The sequence below is a fragment of the Dendrobates tinctorius genome, unplaced genomic scaffold (genome assembly GCF_039654945.1).
Source record: "Dendrobates tinctorius isolate UK_male_01 unplaced genomic scaffold, ASM3965494v1 ptg000178l, whole genome shotgun sequence".
In the NCBI taxonomy this organism is placed as follows: domain Eukaryota; kingdom Metazoa; phylum Chordata; class Amphibia; order Anura; family Dendrobatidae; genus Dendrobates; species Dendrobates tinctorius.
The window spans coordinates 558,869-577,569 of record NW_027361845.1 but is presented as its reverse complement, the minus strand read 5'-3'; the positions used below and the strand labels follow the sequence as shown (position 1 = coordinate 577,569).

Genomic DNA, 18,701 nt, shown 5'->3' with positions numbered 1-18,701 from the left:
CGATAGGTGTTCCTGGCATTTATTACATTTATTAATGTTTTTAACTCAATTCCCAATAATATTTCTCATCAAAGTATTGTTGATAAGATTTTAATCTATAGAATTAAAAAAACACTTTTTTTAAAACTGTTCTGACCTGTGTCAACAACGTTGTGTTAATCAATTTTCAGTTGGATTACCCAGTTTCTGTTTTCAATCTTAACCCAAACATCGATCAAGCTATAAAAATATGAAAGAGCTGCTTGACCATGATGTGATTTGAATACACAACTTTCTGATATGGATTCAGAAGCACTACAGTTGAATTAAGATCTTCACAATCAGATTCAGTGATTTCCAGTCAAAAATTAAGAATCTGGTAATAAACCCTCTTTTCTTACAAATTCAAAGATGGCAATGGTAAAAATAAATTAATAGGTGCTTATGGCATTAATTACATTTATTAATGTTTGGAACTCAATTCCCAATAACAATTCTTATCAAAGTCCTCTTGAAACGATTATAATCTGTAGAACTAAAAAATGCAGTTTCTTAAACACTGCAGCCTGGTAGCAACAAAGTCGAGTTAACTATTGTCAAGTTGGACTATGCAGTTACTGTTTTCAATAATAACCCAAACATCAATCAAGATATGAAAAGACATAAGGAGCTGATTGACCTCGACATGATTTGAACACGCAACCTTCTGATCTGGAGTCAGACGCGCTAACATTGCGCCACGAGGTCAGTTGAAAAGTGTTGTTGCTCCCATACTTCACATGAAAAGTGTATGATAAAATATATGGACACCATCTTGAAATTTGATACTTATAATCACAGTTTGGAAACGATATAAACAAGGATGAATTAAGGTCTTCACTTTCAGATTCAGGGATTTCCAATTAAAAATTAAGAATCTGGTAATAAACCCTCTTTTCTTACAAATTCAAAGATGGCAATGGTAAAAATAAATTAATAGGTGCTTATGGCATTAATTACATTTATTAATGTTTGGAACTCAATTCCCAATAACAATTCTTATCAAAGTCCTCTTGAAACGATTATAATCTGTAGAACTAAAAAATGCAGTTTCTTAAACACTGCAGCCTGGTAGCAACAAAGTCGAGTTAACTATTGTCAAGTTGGACTATGCAGTTACTGTTTTCAATAATAACCCAAACATCAATCAAGATATGAAAAGACATAAAGAGCTGATTGACCTCGACGTAATTTGAACACGCAACATTCTGATCTGGAGTCAGACGCGCCAACGTTGCGCCACGAGGTCAGTTGAAAAGTGTTGTTGCTCCCATACTTCACATGAAAAGTGTATGATAAAATATATGGACACCATCTTGAAATTTGCTACTTATAATCACAGTTTGGAAACGATATAAACAAGGATGAATTAAGGTCTTCACTTTCAGATTCAGGGATTTCCAATTAAAAATTAAGAATCTGGTAATAAACCCTCAATTGTTGAAAAGATTTCATTCAGTAGAATTAAAAAAGCAATTTTTCAAACACTTTCCTGACAGGTGGCAACAAGATCATGATAATCTATTGTCAGTTAGAATACGCAGTTTCTGTTTTCAATCTTAACCCAAACATCGATCAACTTTTAAAAAGATGAAAGAGATACTTGAACATGACATCATTTAAACATGCATCATTCTGACCAGGAGTAAGGCGCACTACCGTCAGTGTATGAGGACAGCTGTAAAACTTGCTTGCTCCCATAATTCACTTGTAAAGTGCATGAGGAAATATACAGACACCATCTTGAAATTTGCTACTTTAAATCACAGTTTAGAAAAGTAATAACAAGGATGAATTAGGATCTTCACGTTCCGATTCAGGGATTTCCAGTTTAAAGTTTAGATTCTTGTAATAAGCCTGATTTTCTTACAAATTCAAAGATGACAATGGTATGAACAAAGCGATAGGTGTTCCTGGCATTTATTACATTTATTAATGTTTTTAACTCAATTCCCAATAATATTTCTCATCAAAGTATTGTTGATAAGATTTTAATCTATAGAATTAAAAAAACACTTTTTTAAAAACTGTTCTGACCTGTGTCAACAACGTTGTGTTAATCTATTTTCAGTTGGATTACCCAGTTTCTGTTTTCAATCTTAACCCAAACATCGATCAAGCTATAAAAATATGAAAGAGCTGCTTGACCATGACGTGATTTGAATACACAACTTTCTGATATGGATTCAGAAGCACTACAGTTGAATTAAGATCTTCACAATCAGATTCAGTGATTTCCAGTCAAAAATTAAGAATCTGGTAATAAACCCTCTTTTCTTACAAATTCAAAGATGGCAATGGTAAAAATAAATTAATAGGTGCTTATGGCATTAATTACATTTATTAATGTTTGGAACTCAATTCCCAATAACAATTCTTATCAAAGTCCTCTTGAAACGATTATAATCTGTAGAACTAAAAAATGCAGTTTCTTAAACACTGCAGCCTGGTAGCAACAAAGTCGAGTTAACTTTTGTCAAGTTGGACTACGCAGTTGCTGTTTTCAATAATAACCCAAACATCAATCAAGATATGAAAAGACATAAAGAGCTGATTGACCTCGACGTGATTTGAACACGCAACCTTCTGATCTGGAGTCAGACGCGCTACCGTTGCGCCACGAGGTCAGTTGAAACGTGTTGTTGCTCCCATACTTCACATGAAAAGTGCATGATAAAATATATGGACACCATCTTGAAATTTGCTACTTATAATCACAGTTTGGAAAAGATATAAACAAGGATGAATTAAGGTCTTCACTTTCAGATTCAGGGATTTCCAATTAAAAATTTAGAATATAGTAATAAACCCTTTTTTCTTACAAATTCAAAGATGACAATGGTATGAACAAATTAATAGGTGTTTCTGACTTGCCACAAATTTCCTGTTTTGAACTCAGTTCCCAATGATATATCTCATAAAAGGATTGTTGAAAAGATTTTATTCAGTAGAATTAAAAAAGCAATTTTTCAAACACTTTCCTGACAGGTGGCAACAAGATCATGATAATCTATTGTCAGTTAGAATACGCAGTTTCTGTTTTCAATCTTAACCCAAACATCGATCAACTTTTAAAAAGATGAAAGAGATACTTGAACATGACATAATTTAAACATGCATCATTCTGACCAGGAGTAAGGCGCACTACCGTCAGTGTATGAGGACAGCTGTAAAACTTGCTTGCTCCCATAATTCACTTGTAAAGTGCATGAGGAAATATACAGACACCATCTTGAAATTTGCTACTTTAAATCACAGTTTAGAAAAGTAATAACAAGGATGAATTAGGATCTTCACGTTCCGATTCAGGGATTTCCAGTTTAAAGTTTAGATTCTAGTAATAAGCCTGATTTTCTTACAAATTCAAAGATGACAATGGTATGAACAAAGCGATAGGTGTTCCTGGCATTTATTACATTTATTAATGTTTTTAACTCAATTCCCAATAATATTTCTCATCAAAGTATTGTTGATAAGATTTTAATCTATAGAATTAAAAAAACACTTTTTTAAAAACTGTTCTGACCTATGTCAACAACGTTGTGTTAATCTATTTTCAGTTGGATTACCCAGTTTCTGTTTTCAATCTTAACCCAAACATCGATCAAGCTATAAAAATATGAAAGAGCTGCTTGACCATGATGAGATTTGAATACACAACTTTCTGATATGGATTCAGAAGCACTACAGTTGAATTAAGATCTTCACAATCAGATTCAGTGATTTCCAGTCAAAAATTAAGAATCTGGTAATAAACCCTCTTTTCTTACAAATTCAAAGATGGCAATGGTAAAAATAAATTAATAGGTAATTAATTACATTTATTAATGTTTGGAACTCAATTCCCAATAACAATTCTTATCAAAGTCCTCTTGAAACGATTATAATCTGTAGAACTAAAAAACGCAGTTTCTTAAACACTGCAGCCTGGTAGCAACAAAGTCGAGTTAACTTTTGTCAAGTTGGACTACGCAGTTGCTGTTTTCAATAATAACCCAAACATCAATCAAGATATGAAAAGACATAAAGAGCTGATTGACCTCGACGTGATTTGAACACACAACCTTCTGATCTGGAGTCAGACGCGCTACCGTTGCGCCACGAGGTCATTTGAAAAGTGTTGTTGCTCCCATACTTCACATGAAAAGTGCATGATAAAATATATGGACACCATCTTGAAATTTGCTACTTATAATCACAGTTTGGAAAAGATATAAACAAGGATGAATTAAGGTCTTCACTTTCAGATTCAGGGATTTCCAATTAAAAATTTAGAATATAGTAATAAACCCTTTTTTCTTACAAATTCAAAGATGACAATGGTATGAACAAATTAATAGGTATTTCTGACTTGCCACAAATTTTCTGTTTTGAACTCAGTTCCCAATGATATATCTCATCAAAGATTGTTGAAAAGATTTTATTCAGTAGAATTAAAAAAGCAATTTTTCAAAGACTTTCCTGACAGGTGGCAACAAGATCATGATAATCTTTTGTCAGTTAGAATACGAAGTTTCTGTTTTCAATCTTAACCCAAACATCGATCAACTTTTAAAAAGATGAAAGAGATACTTGAACGTGACATAATTTAAACATGCATCATTCTGACCAGGAGTAAGGCGCACTACCGTCAGTGTATGAGGACAGCTGTAAAACTTGCTTGCTCCCATAATTCACTTGTAAAGTGCATGAGGAAATATACAGACACCATCTTGAAATTTGCTACTTTAAATCACAGTTTAGAAAAGTAATAACAAGGATGAATTAGGATCTTCACGTTCCGATTCAGGGATTTCCAGTTTAAAGTTTAGATTCTAGTAATAAGCCTGATTTTCTTACAAATTCAAAGATGACAATGGTATGAACAAAGCGATAGGTGTTTCTGGCATTTATTACATTTATTAATGTTTTTAACTCAATTCCCAATAATATTTCTCATCAAAGTATTGTTGATAAGATTTTAATCTATAGAATTAAAAAAACACTTTTTTAAAAACTGTTCTGACCTGTGTCAACAACATTGTGTTAATATATTTTCAGTTGGATTACCCAGTTTCTGTTTTCAATCTTAACCCAAACATCGATCAAGCTATAAAAATATGAAAGAGCTGTTTGACCATCACGTGATTTGAATACACAACTTTCTGATATGGAATCAGAAGCACTACAGTTGAATTAAGATCTTCACAATCAGATTCAGTGATTTCCAGTCAAAAATTAAGAATCTGGTAATAAACCCTCTTTTCTTACAAATTCAAAGATGGCAATGGTAAAAATAAATTAATAGGTGCTTATGGCATTAATTACATTTATTAATGTTTGGAACTCAATTCCCAATAACAATTCTTATCAAAGTCCTCTTGAAATGATTATAATCTGTAGAACTAAAAAATGCAGTTTCTTAAACACTGCAGCCTGGTAGCAACAAAGTCGAGTTAACTTTTGTCAAGTTGGACTATGCAGTTACTGTTTTCAATAATAACCCAAACATCAATCAAGATATGAAAAGACATAAAGAGCTGATTGACCTCAACGTGATTTGAACACGCAACCTTCTGATGTGGAGTCAGACGCGCTAACGTTGCTCCACGAGGTCAGTTGAAAAGTGTTGTTGCTCCCATACTTCACATGAAAAGTGCATGATAAAATATATGGACACCATCTTGAAATTTGCTACTTATAATCACAGTTTAGAAACGATATAAACAAGGATGAATTAAGGTCTTCACTTAAAGATTCAGGGATTTCCAATTAAAAATTTAGAATATAGTAATAAACCCTTTTTTCTTACAAATTCAAAGATGACAATGGTATGAACAAATTAATAGGTGTTTCTGACTTGCCACAAATTTCCTGTTTTGAACTCAGTTCCCAATGATATATCTCATCAAAGGATTGTTGAAAAGATTTTATTCAGTAGAATTAAAAAAGCAATTTTTCAAACACTTTCCTGACAGGTGGCAACAAGATCATGATAATCTATTGTCAGTTAGAATACGCAGTTTCTGTTTTCAATCTTAACCCAAACATCGATCAACTTTTAAAAAGATGAAAGAGATACTTGAACATGACATAATTTAAACATGCATCATTCTGACCAGGAGTAAGGCGCACTACCGTCAGTGTATGAGGACAGCTGTAAAACTTGCTTGCTCCCATAATTCACTTGTAAAGTGCATGAGGAAATATACAGACACCATCTTGAAATTTGCTACTTTAAATCACAGTTTAGAAAAGTAATAACAAGGATGAATTAGGATCTTCACGTTCCGATTCAGGGATTTCCAGTTTAAAGTTTAGATTCCAGTAATAAGCCTGATTTTCTTACAAATTCAAAGATGACAATGGTATGAACAAAGCGATAGGTGTTCCTGGCATTTATTACATTTATTAATGTTTTTAACTCAATTCCCAATAATATTTCTCATCAAAGTATTGTTGATAAGATTTTAATCTATAGAATTAAAAAAACACTTTTTTAAAAACTGTTCTGACCTGTGTCAACAACGTTGTGTTAATCTATTTTCAGTTGGATTACCCAGTTTCTGTTTTCAATCTTAACCCAAACATCGATCAAGCTATAAAAATATGAAAGAGCTGCTTGACCATGACGTGATTTGAATACACAACTTTCTGATATGGATTCAGAAGCACTACAGTTGAATTAAGATCTTCACAATCAGATTCAGTGATTTCCAGTCAAAAATTAAGAATCTGGTAATAAACCCTCTTTTCTTACAAATTCAAAGATGGCAATGGTAAAAATAAATTAATAGGTGCTTATGGCATTAATTACATTTATTAATGTTTGGAACTCAATTCCCAATAACAATTCTTATCAAAGTCCTCTTGAAACGATTATAATCTGTAGAACTAAAAAATGAAGTTTCTTAAACACTGCAGCCTGGTAGCAACAAAAAGATTTTATTCAGTAGAATTAAAAAAGCAATTTTTCAAACACTTTCCTGACAGGTGGCAACAAGATCATGATAATCTATTGTCAGTTAGAATACGCAGTTTCTGTTTTCAATCTTAACCCAAACATCGATCAACTTTTAAAAAGATGAAAGAGATACTTGAACATGACATAATTTAAACATGCATCATTCTGACCAGGAGTAAGGCGCACTACCGTCAGTGTATGAGGACAGCTGTAAAACTTGCTTGCTCCCATAATTCACTTGTAAAGTGCATGAGGAAATATACAGACACCATCTTGAAATTTGCTACTTTAAATCACAGTTTAGAAAAGTAATAACAAGGATGAATTAGGATCTTCACGTTCCGATTCAGGGATTTCCAGTTTAAAGTTTAGATTCCAGTAATAAGCCTGATTTTCTTACAAATTCAAAGATGACAATGGTATGAACAAAGCGATAGGTGTTCCTGGCATTTATTACATTTATTAATGTTTTTAACTCAATTCCCAATAATATTTCTCATCAAAGTATTGTTGATAAGATTTTAATCTATAGAATTAAAAAAACACTTTTTTAAAAACTGTTCTGACCTGTGTCAACAACGTTGTGTTAATCTATTTTCAGTTGGATTACCCAGTTTCTGTTTTCAATCTTAACCCAAACATCGATCAAGCTATAAAAATATGAAAGAGCTGCTTGACCATGACGAGATTTGAATACACAACTTTCTGATATGGATTCAGAAGCACTACAGTTGAATTAAGATCTTCACAATCAGATTCAGTGATTTCCAGTCAAAAATTAAGAATCTGGTAATAAACCCTCTTTTCTTAAAAATTCAAAGATGGCAATGGTAAAAATAAATTAATAGGTAATTAATTACATTTATTAATGTTTGGAACTCAATTCCCAATAACAATTCTTATCAAAGTCCTCTTGAAACGATTATAATCTGTAGAACTAAAAAACGCAGTTTCTTAAACACTGCAGCCTGGTAGCAACAAAGTCGAGTTAACTTTTGTCAAGTTGGACTACGCAGTTGCTGTTTTCAATAATAACCCAAACATCAATCAAGATATGAAAAGACATAAAGAGCTGATTGACCTCGACGTGATTTGAACACACAACCTTCTGATCTGGAGTCAGACGCGTTACCGTTGCGCCACGAAGTCATTTGAAAAGTGTTGTTGCACCCATACTTCACATGAAAAGTGCATGATAAAATATATGGACACCATCTTGAAATTTGCTACTTATAATCACAGTTTGGAAAAGATATAAACAAGGATGAAATAAGGTCTTCACTTTCAGATTCAGGGATTTCCAATTAAAAATTTAGAATATAGTAATAAACCCTTTTTTCTTACAAATTCAAAGATGACAATGGTATGAACAAATTAATAGGTGCTTCTGACTTGCCACAAATTTTCTATTTTGAACTCAGTTCCCAATGATATATCTCATCAAAGATTGTTGAAAAGATTTCATTCAGTAGAATTAAAAAAGCAATTTTTCAAACACTTTCCTGACAGGTGGCAACAAGATCATGATAATCTATTGTCAGTTAGAATACGCAGTTTCTGTTTTCAATCTTAACCCAAACATCGATCAACTTTTAAAAAGATGAAAGAGATACTTGAACATGACATAATTTAAACATGCATCATTCTGACCAGGAGTAAGGCGCACTACCGTCAGTGTATGAGGACAGCTGTAAAACTTGCTTGCTCCCATAATTCACTTGTAAAGTGCATGAGGAAATATACAGACACCATCTTGAAATTTGCTACTTTAAATCACAGTTTAGAAAAGTAATAACAAGGATGAATTAGGATCTTCACGTTCCGATTCAGGGATTTCCAGTTTAAAGTTTAGATTCTTGTAATAAGCCTGATTTTCTTACAAATTCAAAGATGACAATGGTATGAACAAAGCGATAGGTGTTTCTGGCATTTATTACAGTTATTAATGTTTTTAACTCAATTCCCAATAATATTTCTCATCAAAGTATTGTTGATAAGATTATAACCTATAGAATTAAAAAAACACTTTTTAAAAAACTGTTCTGACCTGTGTCAACAACATTGTGTTAATATATTTTCAGTTGGATTACCCAGTTTCTGTTTTCAATCTTAACCCAAACATCGATCAAGCTATAAAAATATGAAAGAGCTGCTTGACCATGACGTGATTTGAATACACAACTTTCTGATATGGATTCAGAAGCACTACAGTTGAATTAAGATCTTCACAATCAGATTCAGTGATTTCCAGTCAAAAATTAAGAATCTGGTAATAAACCCTCTTTTCTTACAAATTCAAAGATGGCAATGGTAAAAATAAATTAATAGGTGCTTATGGCATTAATTACATTTATTAATGTTTGGAACTCAATTCCCAATAAGAATTCTTATCAAAGTCCTCTTGAAACGATTATAATCTGTAGAACTAAAAAATGCAGTTTCTTAAACACTGCAGCCTGGTAGCAACAAAGTCGAGTTAACTTTTGTCAAGTTGGACTACGCAGTTGCTGTTTTCAATAATAACCCAAACATCAATCAAGATATGAAAAGACATAAAGAGCTGATTGACCTCGACGTGATTTGAACACGCAACCTTCTGATCTGGAGTCAGACGCGCTACCGTTACGCCACGAGGTCAGTTGAAATGTGTTGTTGCTCCCATACTTCACATGAAAAGTGCATGATAAAATATATGGACACCATCTTGAAATTTGCTACTTATAATCACAGTTTGGAAAAGATATAAACAAGGATGAATTAAGGTCTTCACTTTCAGATTCAGGGATTTCCAATTAAAAATTTAGAATATAGTAATAAACCCTTTTTTCTTACAAATTCAAAGATGACAATGGTATGAACAAATTAATAGGTGTTTCTGACTTGCCACAAATTTCCTGTTTTGAACTCAGTTCCCAATGATATATCTCATAAAAGGATTGTTGAAAAGATTTTATTCAGTAGAATTAAAAAAGCAATTTTTCAAACACTTTCCTGACAGGTGGCAACAAGATCATGATAATCTATTGTCAGTTAGAATACGCAGTTTCTGTTTTCAATCTTAACCCAAACATCGATCAACTTTTAAAAAGATGAAAGAGATACTTGAACATGACATAATTTAAACATGCATCATTCTGACCAGGAGTAAGGCGCACTACCGTCAGTGTATGAGGACAGCTGTAAAACTTGCTTGCTCCAATAATTCACTTGTAAAGTGCATGAGGAAATATACAGACACCATCTTGAAATTTGCTACTTTGAATCACAGTTTAGAAAAGTAATAACAAGGATGAATTAGGATCTTCACGTTCCGATTCAGGGATTTCCAGTTTAAAGTTTAGATTCTTGTAATAAGCCTGATTTTCTTACAAATTCAAAGATGACAATGGTATGAACAAAGCGATAGGTGTTCCTGGCATTTATTACATTTATTAATGTTTTTAACTCAATTCCCAATAATATTTCTCATCAAAGTATTGTTGATAAGATTTTAATCTATAGAATTAAAAAAACACTTTTTTAAAAACTGTTCTGACCTGTGTCAACAACGTTGTGTTAATCTATTTTCAGTTGGATTACCCAGTTTCTGTTTTCAATCTTAACCCAAACATCGATCAAGCTATAAAAATATGAAAGAGCTGCTTGACCATGACGTGATTTGAATACACAACTTTCTGATATGGATTCAGAAGCACTACAGTTGAATTAAGATCTTCACAATCAGATTCAGTGATTTCCAGTCAAAAATTAAGAATCTGGTAATAAACCCTCTTTTCTTACAAATTCAAAGATGGCAATGGTAAAAATAAATTAATAGGTGCTTATGGCATTAATTACATTTATTAATGTTTGGAACTCAATTCCCAATAACAATTCTTATCAAAGTCCTCTTGAAATGATTATAATCTGTAGAACTAAAAAATGAAGTTTCTTAAACACTGCAGCCTGGTAGCAACAAAAAGATTTTATTCAGGAGAATTAAAAAAGCAATTTTTCAAACACTTTCCTGACAGGTGGCAACAAGATCATGATAATCTATTGTCAGTTAGAATACGCAGTTTCTGTTTTCAATCTTAACCCAAACATCGATCAACTTTTAAAAAGATGAAAGAGATACTTGAACATGACATAATTTAAACATGCATCATTCTGACCAGGAGTAAGGCGCACTACCGTCAGTGTATGAGGACAGCTGTAAAACTTGCTTGCTCCCATAATTCACTTGTAAAGTGCATGAGGAAATATACAGACACCATCTTGAAATTTGCTACTTTAAATCACAGTTTAGAAAAGTAATAACAAGGATGAATTAGGATCTTCACGTTCCGATTCAGGGATTTCCAGTTTAAAGTTTAGATTCCAGTAATAAGCCTGATTTTCTTACAAATTCAAAGATGACAATGGTATGAACAAAGCGATAGGTGTTCCTGGCATTTATTACATTTATTAATGTTTTTAACTCAATTCCCAATAATATTTCTCATCAAAGTATTGTTGATAAGATTTTAATCTATAGAATTAAAAAAACACTTTTTTAAAAACTGTTCTGACCTGTGTCAACAACGTTGTGTTAATCTATTTTCAGTTGGATTACCCAGTTTCTGTTTTCAATCTTAACCCAAACATCGATCAAGCTATAAAAATATGAAAGAGCTGCTTGACCATGACGAGATTTGAATACACAACTTTCTGATATGGATTCAGAAGCACTACAGTTGAATTAAGATCTTCACAATCAGATTCAGTGATTTCCAGTCAAAAATTAAGAATCTGGTAATAAACCCTCTTTTCTTACAAATTCAAAGATGGCAATGGTAAAAATAAATTAATAGGTGCTTATGGCATTAATTACATTTATTAATGTTTGGAACTCAATTCCCAATAACAATTCTTATCAAAGTCCTCTTGAAATGATTATAATCTGTAGAACTAAAAAATGAAGTTTCTTAAACACTGCAGCCTGGTAGCAACAAAAAGATTTTATTCAGTAGAATTAAAAAAGCAATTTTTCAAACACTTTCCTGACAGGTGGCAACAAGATCATGATAATCTATTGTCAGTTAGAATACGCAGTTTCTGTTTTCAATCTTAACCCAAACATCGATCAACTTTTAAAAAGATGAAAGAGATACTTGAACATGACATAATTTAAACATGCATCATTCTGACCAGGAGTAAGGCGCACTACCGTCAGTGTATGAGGACAGCTGTAAAACTTGCTTGCTCCCATAATTCACTTGTAAAGTGCATGAGGAAATATACAGACACCATCTTGAAATTTGCTACTTTAAATCACAGTTTAGAAAAGTAATAACAAGGATGAATTAGGATCTTCACGTTCCGATTCAGGGATTTCCAGTTTAAAGTTTAGATTCCAGTAATAAGCCTGATTTTCTTACAAATTCAAAGATGACAATGGTATGAACAAAGCGATAGGTGTTCCTGGCATTTATTACATTTATTAATGTTTTTAACTCAATTCCCAATAATATTTCTCATCAAAGTATTGTTGATAAGATTTTAATCTATAGAATTAAAAAAACACTTTTTTAAAAACTGTTCTGACCTGTGTCAACAACGTTGTGTTAATCTATTTTCAGTTGGATTACCCAGTTTCTGTTTTCAATCTTAACCCAAACATCGATCAAGCTATAAAAATATGAAAGAGCTGCTTGACCATGACGAGATTTGAATACACAACTTTCTGATATGGATTCAGAAGCACTACAGTTGAATTAAGATCTTCACAATCAGATTCAGTGATTTCCAGTCAAAAATTAAGAATCTGGTAATAAACCCTCTTTTCTTACAAATTCAAAGATGGCAATGGTAAAAATAAATTAATAGGTAATTAATTACATTTATTAATGTTTGGAACTCAATTCCCAATAACAATTCTTATCAAAGTCCTCTTGAAACGATTATAATCTGTAGAACTAAAAAACGCAGTTTCTTAAACACTGCAGCCTGGTAGCAACAAAGTCGAGTTAACTTTTGTCAAGTTGGACTACGCAGTTGCTGTTTTCAATAATAACCCAAACATCAATCAATATATGAAAAGACATAAAGAGCTGATTGACCTCGACGTGATTTGAACACACAACCTTCTGATCTGGAGTCAGACGCGCTACCGTTGCGCCACGAAGTCATTTGAAAAGTGTTGTTGCACCCATACTTCACATGAAAAGTGCATGATAAAATATATGGACACCATCTTGAAATTTGCTACTTATAATCACAGTTTGGAAAAGATATAAACAAGGATGAAATAAGGTCTTCACTTTCAGATTCAGGGATTTCCAATTAAAAATTTAGAATATAGTAATAAACCCTTTTTTCTTACAAATTCAAAGATGACAATGGTATGAACAAATTAATAGGTGCTTCTGACTTGCCACAAATTTTCTATTTTGAACTCAGTTCCCAATGATATATCTCATCAAAGATTGTTGAAAAGATTTCATTCAATAGAATTAAAAAAGCAATTTTTCAAACACTTTCCTGACAGGTGGCAACAAGATCATGATAATCTATTGTCAGTTAGAATACGCAGTTTCTGTTTTCAATCTTAACCCAAACATCGATCAACTTTTAAAAAGATGAAAGAGATACTTGAACATGACATAATTTAAACATGCATCATTCTGACCAGGAGTAAGGCGCACTACCGTCAGTGTATGAGGACAGCTGTAAAACTTGCTTGCTCCCATAATTCACTTGTAAAGTGCATGAGGAAATATACAGACACCATCTTGAAATTTGCTACTTTAAATCACAGTTTAGAAAAGTAATAACAAGGATGAATTAGGATCTTCACGTTCCGATTCAGGGATTTCCAGTTTAAAGTTTAGATTCTTGTAATAAGCCTGATTTTCTTACAAATTCAAAGATGACAATGGTATGAACAAAGCGATAGGTGTTTCTGGCATTTATTACAGTTATTAATGTTTTTAACTCAATTCCCAATAATATTTCTCATCAAAGTATTGTTGATAAGATTATAACCTATAGAATTAAAAAAACACTTTTTTAAAAACTGTTCTGACCTGTGTCAACAACATTGTGTTAATATATTTTCAGTTGGATTACCCAGTTTCTGTTTTCAATCTTAACCCAAACATCGATCAAGCTATAAAAATATGAAAGAGCTGCTTGACCATGACGTGATTTGAATACACAACTTTCTGATATGGATTCAGAAGCACTACAGTTGAATTAAGATCTTCACAATCAGATTCAGTGATTTCCAGTCAAAAATTAAGAATCTGGTAATAAACCCTCTTTTCTTACAAATTCAAAGATGGCAATGGTAAAAATAAATTAATAGGTGCTTATGGCATTAATTACATTTATTAATGTTTGGAACTCAATTCCCAATAAGAATTCTTATCAAAGTCCTCTTGAAACGATTATAATCTGTAGAACTAAAAAATGCAGTTTCTTAAACACTGCAGCCTGGTAGCAACAAAGTCGAGTTAACTTTTGTCAAGTTGGACTACGCAGTTGCTGTTTTCAATAATAACCCAAACATCAATCAAGATATGAAAAGACATATAGAGCTGATTGACCTCGACGTGATTTGAACACGCAACCTTTTGATCTGGAGTCAGACGCGCTACCGTTACGCCACGAGGTCAGTTGAAATGTGTTGTTGCTCCCATACTTCACATGAAAAGTGCATGATAAAATATATGGACACCATCTTGAAATTTGCTACTTATAATCACAGTTTGGAAAAGATATAAACAAGGATGAATTAAGGTCTTCACTTTCAGATTCAGGGATTTCCAATTAAAAATTTAGAATATAGTAATAAACCCTTTTTTCTTACAAATTCAAAGATGACAATGGTATGAACAAATTAATAGGTGTTTCTGACTTGCCACAAATTTCCTGTTTTGAACTCAGTTCCCAATGATATATCTCATAAAAGGATTGTTGAAAAGATTTTATTCAGTAGAATTAAAAAAGCAATTTTTCAAACACTTTCCTGACAGGTGGCAACAAGATCATGATAATCTATTGTCAGTTAGAATACGCAGTTTCTGTTTTCAATCTTAACCCAAACATCGATCAACTTTTAAAAAGATGAAAGAGATACTTGAACATGACATAATTTAAATATGCATCATTCTGACCAGGAGTAAGGCGCACTACCGTCAGTGTATGAGGACAGCTGTAAAACTTGCTTGCTCCAATAATTCACTTGTAAAGTGCATGAGGAAATATACAGACACCATCTTGAAATTTGCTACTTTGAATCACAGTTTAGAAAAGTAATAACAAGGATGAATTAGGATCTTCACGTTCCGATTCAGGGATTTCCAGTTTAAAGTTTAGATTCTTGTAATAAGCCTGATTTTCTTACAAATTCAAAGATGACAATGGTATGAACAAAGCGATAGGTGTTCCTGGCATTTATTACATTTATTAATGTTTTTAACTCAATTCCCAATAATATTTCTCATCAAAGTATTGTTGATAAGATTTTAATCTATAGAATTAAAAAAACACTTTTTTAAAAACTGTTCTGACCTGTGTCAACAACGTTGTGTTAATCTATTTTCAGTTGGATTACCCAGTTTCTGTTTTCAATCTTAACCCAAACATCGATCAAGCTATAAAAATATGAAAGAGCTGCTTGACCATGACGTGATTTGATTACACAACTTTCTGATATGGATTCAGAAGCACTACAGTTGAATTAAGATCTTCACAATCAGATTCAGTGATTTCCAGTCAAAAATTAAGAATCTGGTAATAAACCCTCTTTTCTTACAAATTCAAAGATGGCAATGGTAAAAATAAATTAATAGGTGCTTATGGCATTAATTACATTTATTAATGTTTGGAACTCAATTCCCAATAACAATTCTTATCAAAGTCCTCTTGAAATGATTATAATCTGTAGAACTAAAAAATGCAGTTTCTTAAACACTGCAGCCTGGTAGCAACAAAGTCGAGTTAACTTTTGTCAAGTTGGACTACGCAGTTGTTGTTTTCAATAATAACCCAAACATCAATCAAGATATGAAAAGACATAAAGAGCTGATTGACCTCGACGTGATTTGAACACGCAACCTTCTGATCTGGAGTCAGACGCTCTACCGTTGCTCCACGAGGTCAGTTGAAACGTGTTGTTGCTCCCATACTTCACATGAAAAGTCCATGATAAAATATATGGACACCATCTTGAAATTTGCTACTTATAATCACAGTTTGGAAAAGATATAAACAAGGATGAATTAAGGTCTTCACTTTCAGATTCAGGGATTTCCAATTAAAAATTTAGAATATAGTAATAAACCCTTTTTTCTTACAAATTCAAAGATGACAATGGTATGAACAAATTAATAGGTGTTTCTGACTTGCCACAAATTTTCTGTTTTGAACTCAGTTCCCAATGATATATCTCATCAAAGATTGTTGAAAAGATTTTATTCAGTAGAATTAAAAAAGCAATTTTTCAAACACTTTCCTGACAGGTGGCAACAAGATCATGATAATCTATTGTCAGTTAGAATACGAAGTTTCTGTTTTCAATCTTAACCCAAACATCGATCAACTTTTAAAAAGATGAAAGAGATACTTGAACGTGACATAATTTAAACATGCATCATTCTGACCAGGAGTAAGGCGCACTACCGTCAGTGTATGAGGACAGCTGTAAAACTTGCTTGCTCCCATAATTCACTTGTAAAGTGCATGAGGAAATATACAGACACCATCTTGAAATTTGCTACTTTAAATCACAGTTTAGAAAAGTAATAACAAGGATGAATTAGGATCTTCACGTTCCGATTCAAGGATTTCCAGTTTAAAGTTTAGATTCTAGTAATAAGCCTGATTTTCTTACAAATTCAAAGATGACAATGGTATGAAAAAAGCGATAGGTGTTTCTGGCATTTATTACATTTATTAATGTTTTTAACTCAATTCCCAATAATATTTCTCATCAAAGTATTGTTGATAAGATTTTAATCTATAGAATTAAAAAAACACTTTTTTAAAAACTGTTCTGACCTGTGTCAACAACATTGTGTTAATATATTTTCAGTTGGATTACCCAGTTTCTGTTTTCAATCTTAACCCAAACATCGATCAAGCTATAAAAATATGAAAGAGCTGTTTGACCATCACGTGATTTGAATACACAACTTTCTGATATGGATTCAGAAGCACTACAGTTGAATTAAGATCTTCACAATCAGATTCAGTGATTTCCAGTCAAAAATTAAGAATCTGGTAATAAACCCTCTTTTCTTACAAATTCAAAGATGGCAATGGTAAAAATAAATTAATAGGTAATTAATTACATTTATTAATGTTTGGAACTCAATTCCCAATAACAATTCTTATCAAAGTCCTCTTGAAACGATTATAATCTGTAGAACTAAAAAACGCAGTTTCTTAAACACTGCAGCCTGGTAGCAACAAAGTCGAGTTAACTTTTGTCAAGTTGGACTACGCAGTTGCTGTTTTCAATAATAACCCAAACATCAATCAAGATATGAAAAGACATAAAGAGCTGATTGACCTCGACGTGATTTGAACACGCAACCTTCTGATCTGGAGTCAGACGTGCTACCGTTGCGCCACGAGGTCAGTTGAAACGTGTTGTTGCTCCCATACTTCACATGAAAAGTGCATGATAAAATATATGGACACCATCTTGAAATTTGCTACTTATAATCACAGTTTGGAAATGATATAAACAAGGATGAATTAAGGTCTTCACTTTCAGATTCAGGGATTTCCAATTAAAAATTTAGAATATAGTAATAAACCCTTTTTTCTTACAAATTCAAAGATGACAATGGTATGAACAAATTAATAGGTGTTTCTGACTTGCCACAAATTTTCTGTTTTGAACTCAGTTCCCAATGATATATCTCATCAAAGATTGTTGAAAAGATTTTATTCAGTAGAATTAAAAAAGCAATTTTTCAAAGACTTTCCTGACAGGTGGCAACAAGATCATGATAATCTTTTGTCAGTTAGAATACGAAGTTTCTGTTTTCAATCTTAACCCAAACATCGATCAACTTTTAAAAAGATGAAAGAGATACTTGAACGTGACATAATTTAAACATGCATCATTCTGACCAGGAGTAAGGCGCACTACCGTCAGTGTATGAGGACAGCTGTAAAACTTGCTTGCTCCCATAATTCACTTGTAAAGTGCATGAGGAAATATACAGACACCATCTTGAAATTTGCTACTTTAAATCACAGTTTAGAAAAGTAATAACAAGGATGAATTAGGATCTTCACGTTCCGATTCAGGGATTTCCAGTTTAAAGTTTAGATTCTAGTAATAAGCCTGATTTTCTTACAAATTCAAAGATGACAATGGTATGAACAAAGCGATAGGTGTTTCTGGCATTTATTACATTTATTAATGTTTTTAACTCAATTCCCAATAATATTTCTCATCAAAGTATTGTTGATAAGATTTTAATCTATAGAATTAAAAAAACACTTTTTTAAAAACTGTTCTGACCTGTGTCAACAACATTGTGTTAATATATTTTCAGTTGGATTACCCAGTTTCTGTTTTCAATCTTAACCCAAACATCGATCAAGCTATAAAAATATGAAAGAGCTGTTTGACCATCACGTGATTTGAATACACAACTTTCTGATATGGAATCAGAAGCACTACAGTTGAATTAAGATCTTCACAATCAGATTCAGTGATTTCCAGTCAAAAATTAAGAATCTGGTAATAAACCCTCTT

At 32.4% G+C, this 18,701-nt stretch overlaps 9 non-coding genes across 9 annotated transcripts; all 9 read right to left on the bottom strand.

The window, feature by feature from the left end:
- Positions 1–654: 654 nt before the first annotated feature.
- Positions 655–726, bottom strand: TRNAW-CCA (transfer RNA tryptophan (anticodon CCA)). Its single transcript has one exon. It is a non-coding gene; the product is annotated as a tRNA-Trp (tRNA).
- A 1,847-nt stretch (positions 727–2,573) lies between these two features.
- TRNAW-CCA (transfer RNA tryptophan (anticodon CCA)) lies at positions 2,574–2,645 on the bottom strand. The gene has a single exon. It is a non-coding gene; the product is annotated as a tRNA-Trp (tRNA).
- A 1,409-nt stretch (positions 2,646–4,054) lies between these two features.
- Positions 4,055–4,126, bottom strand: TRNAW-CCA (transfer RNA tryptophan (anticodon CCA)). Its single transcript has one exon. It is a non-coding gene; the product is annotated as a tRNA-Trp (tRNA).
- Positions 4,127–8,038: 3,912 nt separating this feature from the next.
- Positions 8,039–8,110, bottom strand: TRNAW-CCA (transfer RNA tryptophan (anticodon CCA)). The gene has a single exon. It is a non-coding gene; the product is annotated as a tRNA-Trp (tRNA).
- Positions 8,111–9,526: 1,416 nt separating this feature from the next.
- On the bottom strand, positions 9,527–9,598 carry TRNAW-CCA (transfer RNA tryptophan (anticodon CCA)). The gene has a single exon. It is a non-coding gene; the product is annotated as a tRNA-Trp (tRNA).
- A 3,439-nt stretch (positions 9,599–13,037) lies between these two features.
- Positions 13,038–13,109, bottom strand: TRNAW-CCA (transfer RNA tryptophan (anticodon CCA)). Its single transcript has one exon. It is a non-coding gene; the product is annotated as a tRNA-Trp (tRNA).
- A 1,416-nt stretch (positions 13,110–14,525) lies between these two features.
- TRNAW-CCA (transfer RNA tryptophan (anticodon CCA)) lies at positions 14,526–14,597 on the bottom strand. Its single transcript has one exon. It is a non-coding gene; the product is annotated as a tRNA-Trp (tRNA).
- Positions 14,598–16,014: 1,417 nt separating this feature from the next.
- TRNAW-CCA (transfer RNA tryptophan (anticodon CCA)) lies at positions 16,015–16,086 on the bottom strand. Its single transcript has one exon. It is a non-coding gene; the product is annotated as a tRNA-Trp (tRNA).
- Positions 16,087–17,494: 1,408 nt separating this feature from the next.
- Positions 17,495–17,566, bottom strand: TRNAW-CCA (transfer RNA tryptophan (anticodon CCA)). The gene has a single exon. It is a non-coding gene; the product is annotated as a tRNA-Trp (tRNA).
- Between the last annotated feature and the right edge of the window lie 1,135 nt (positions 17,567–18,701).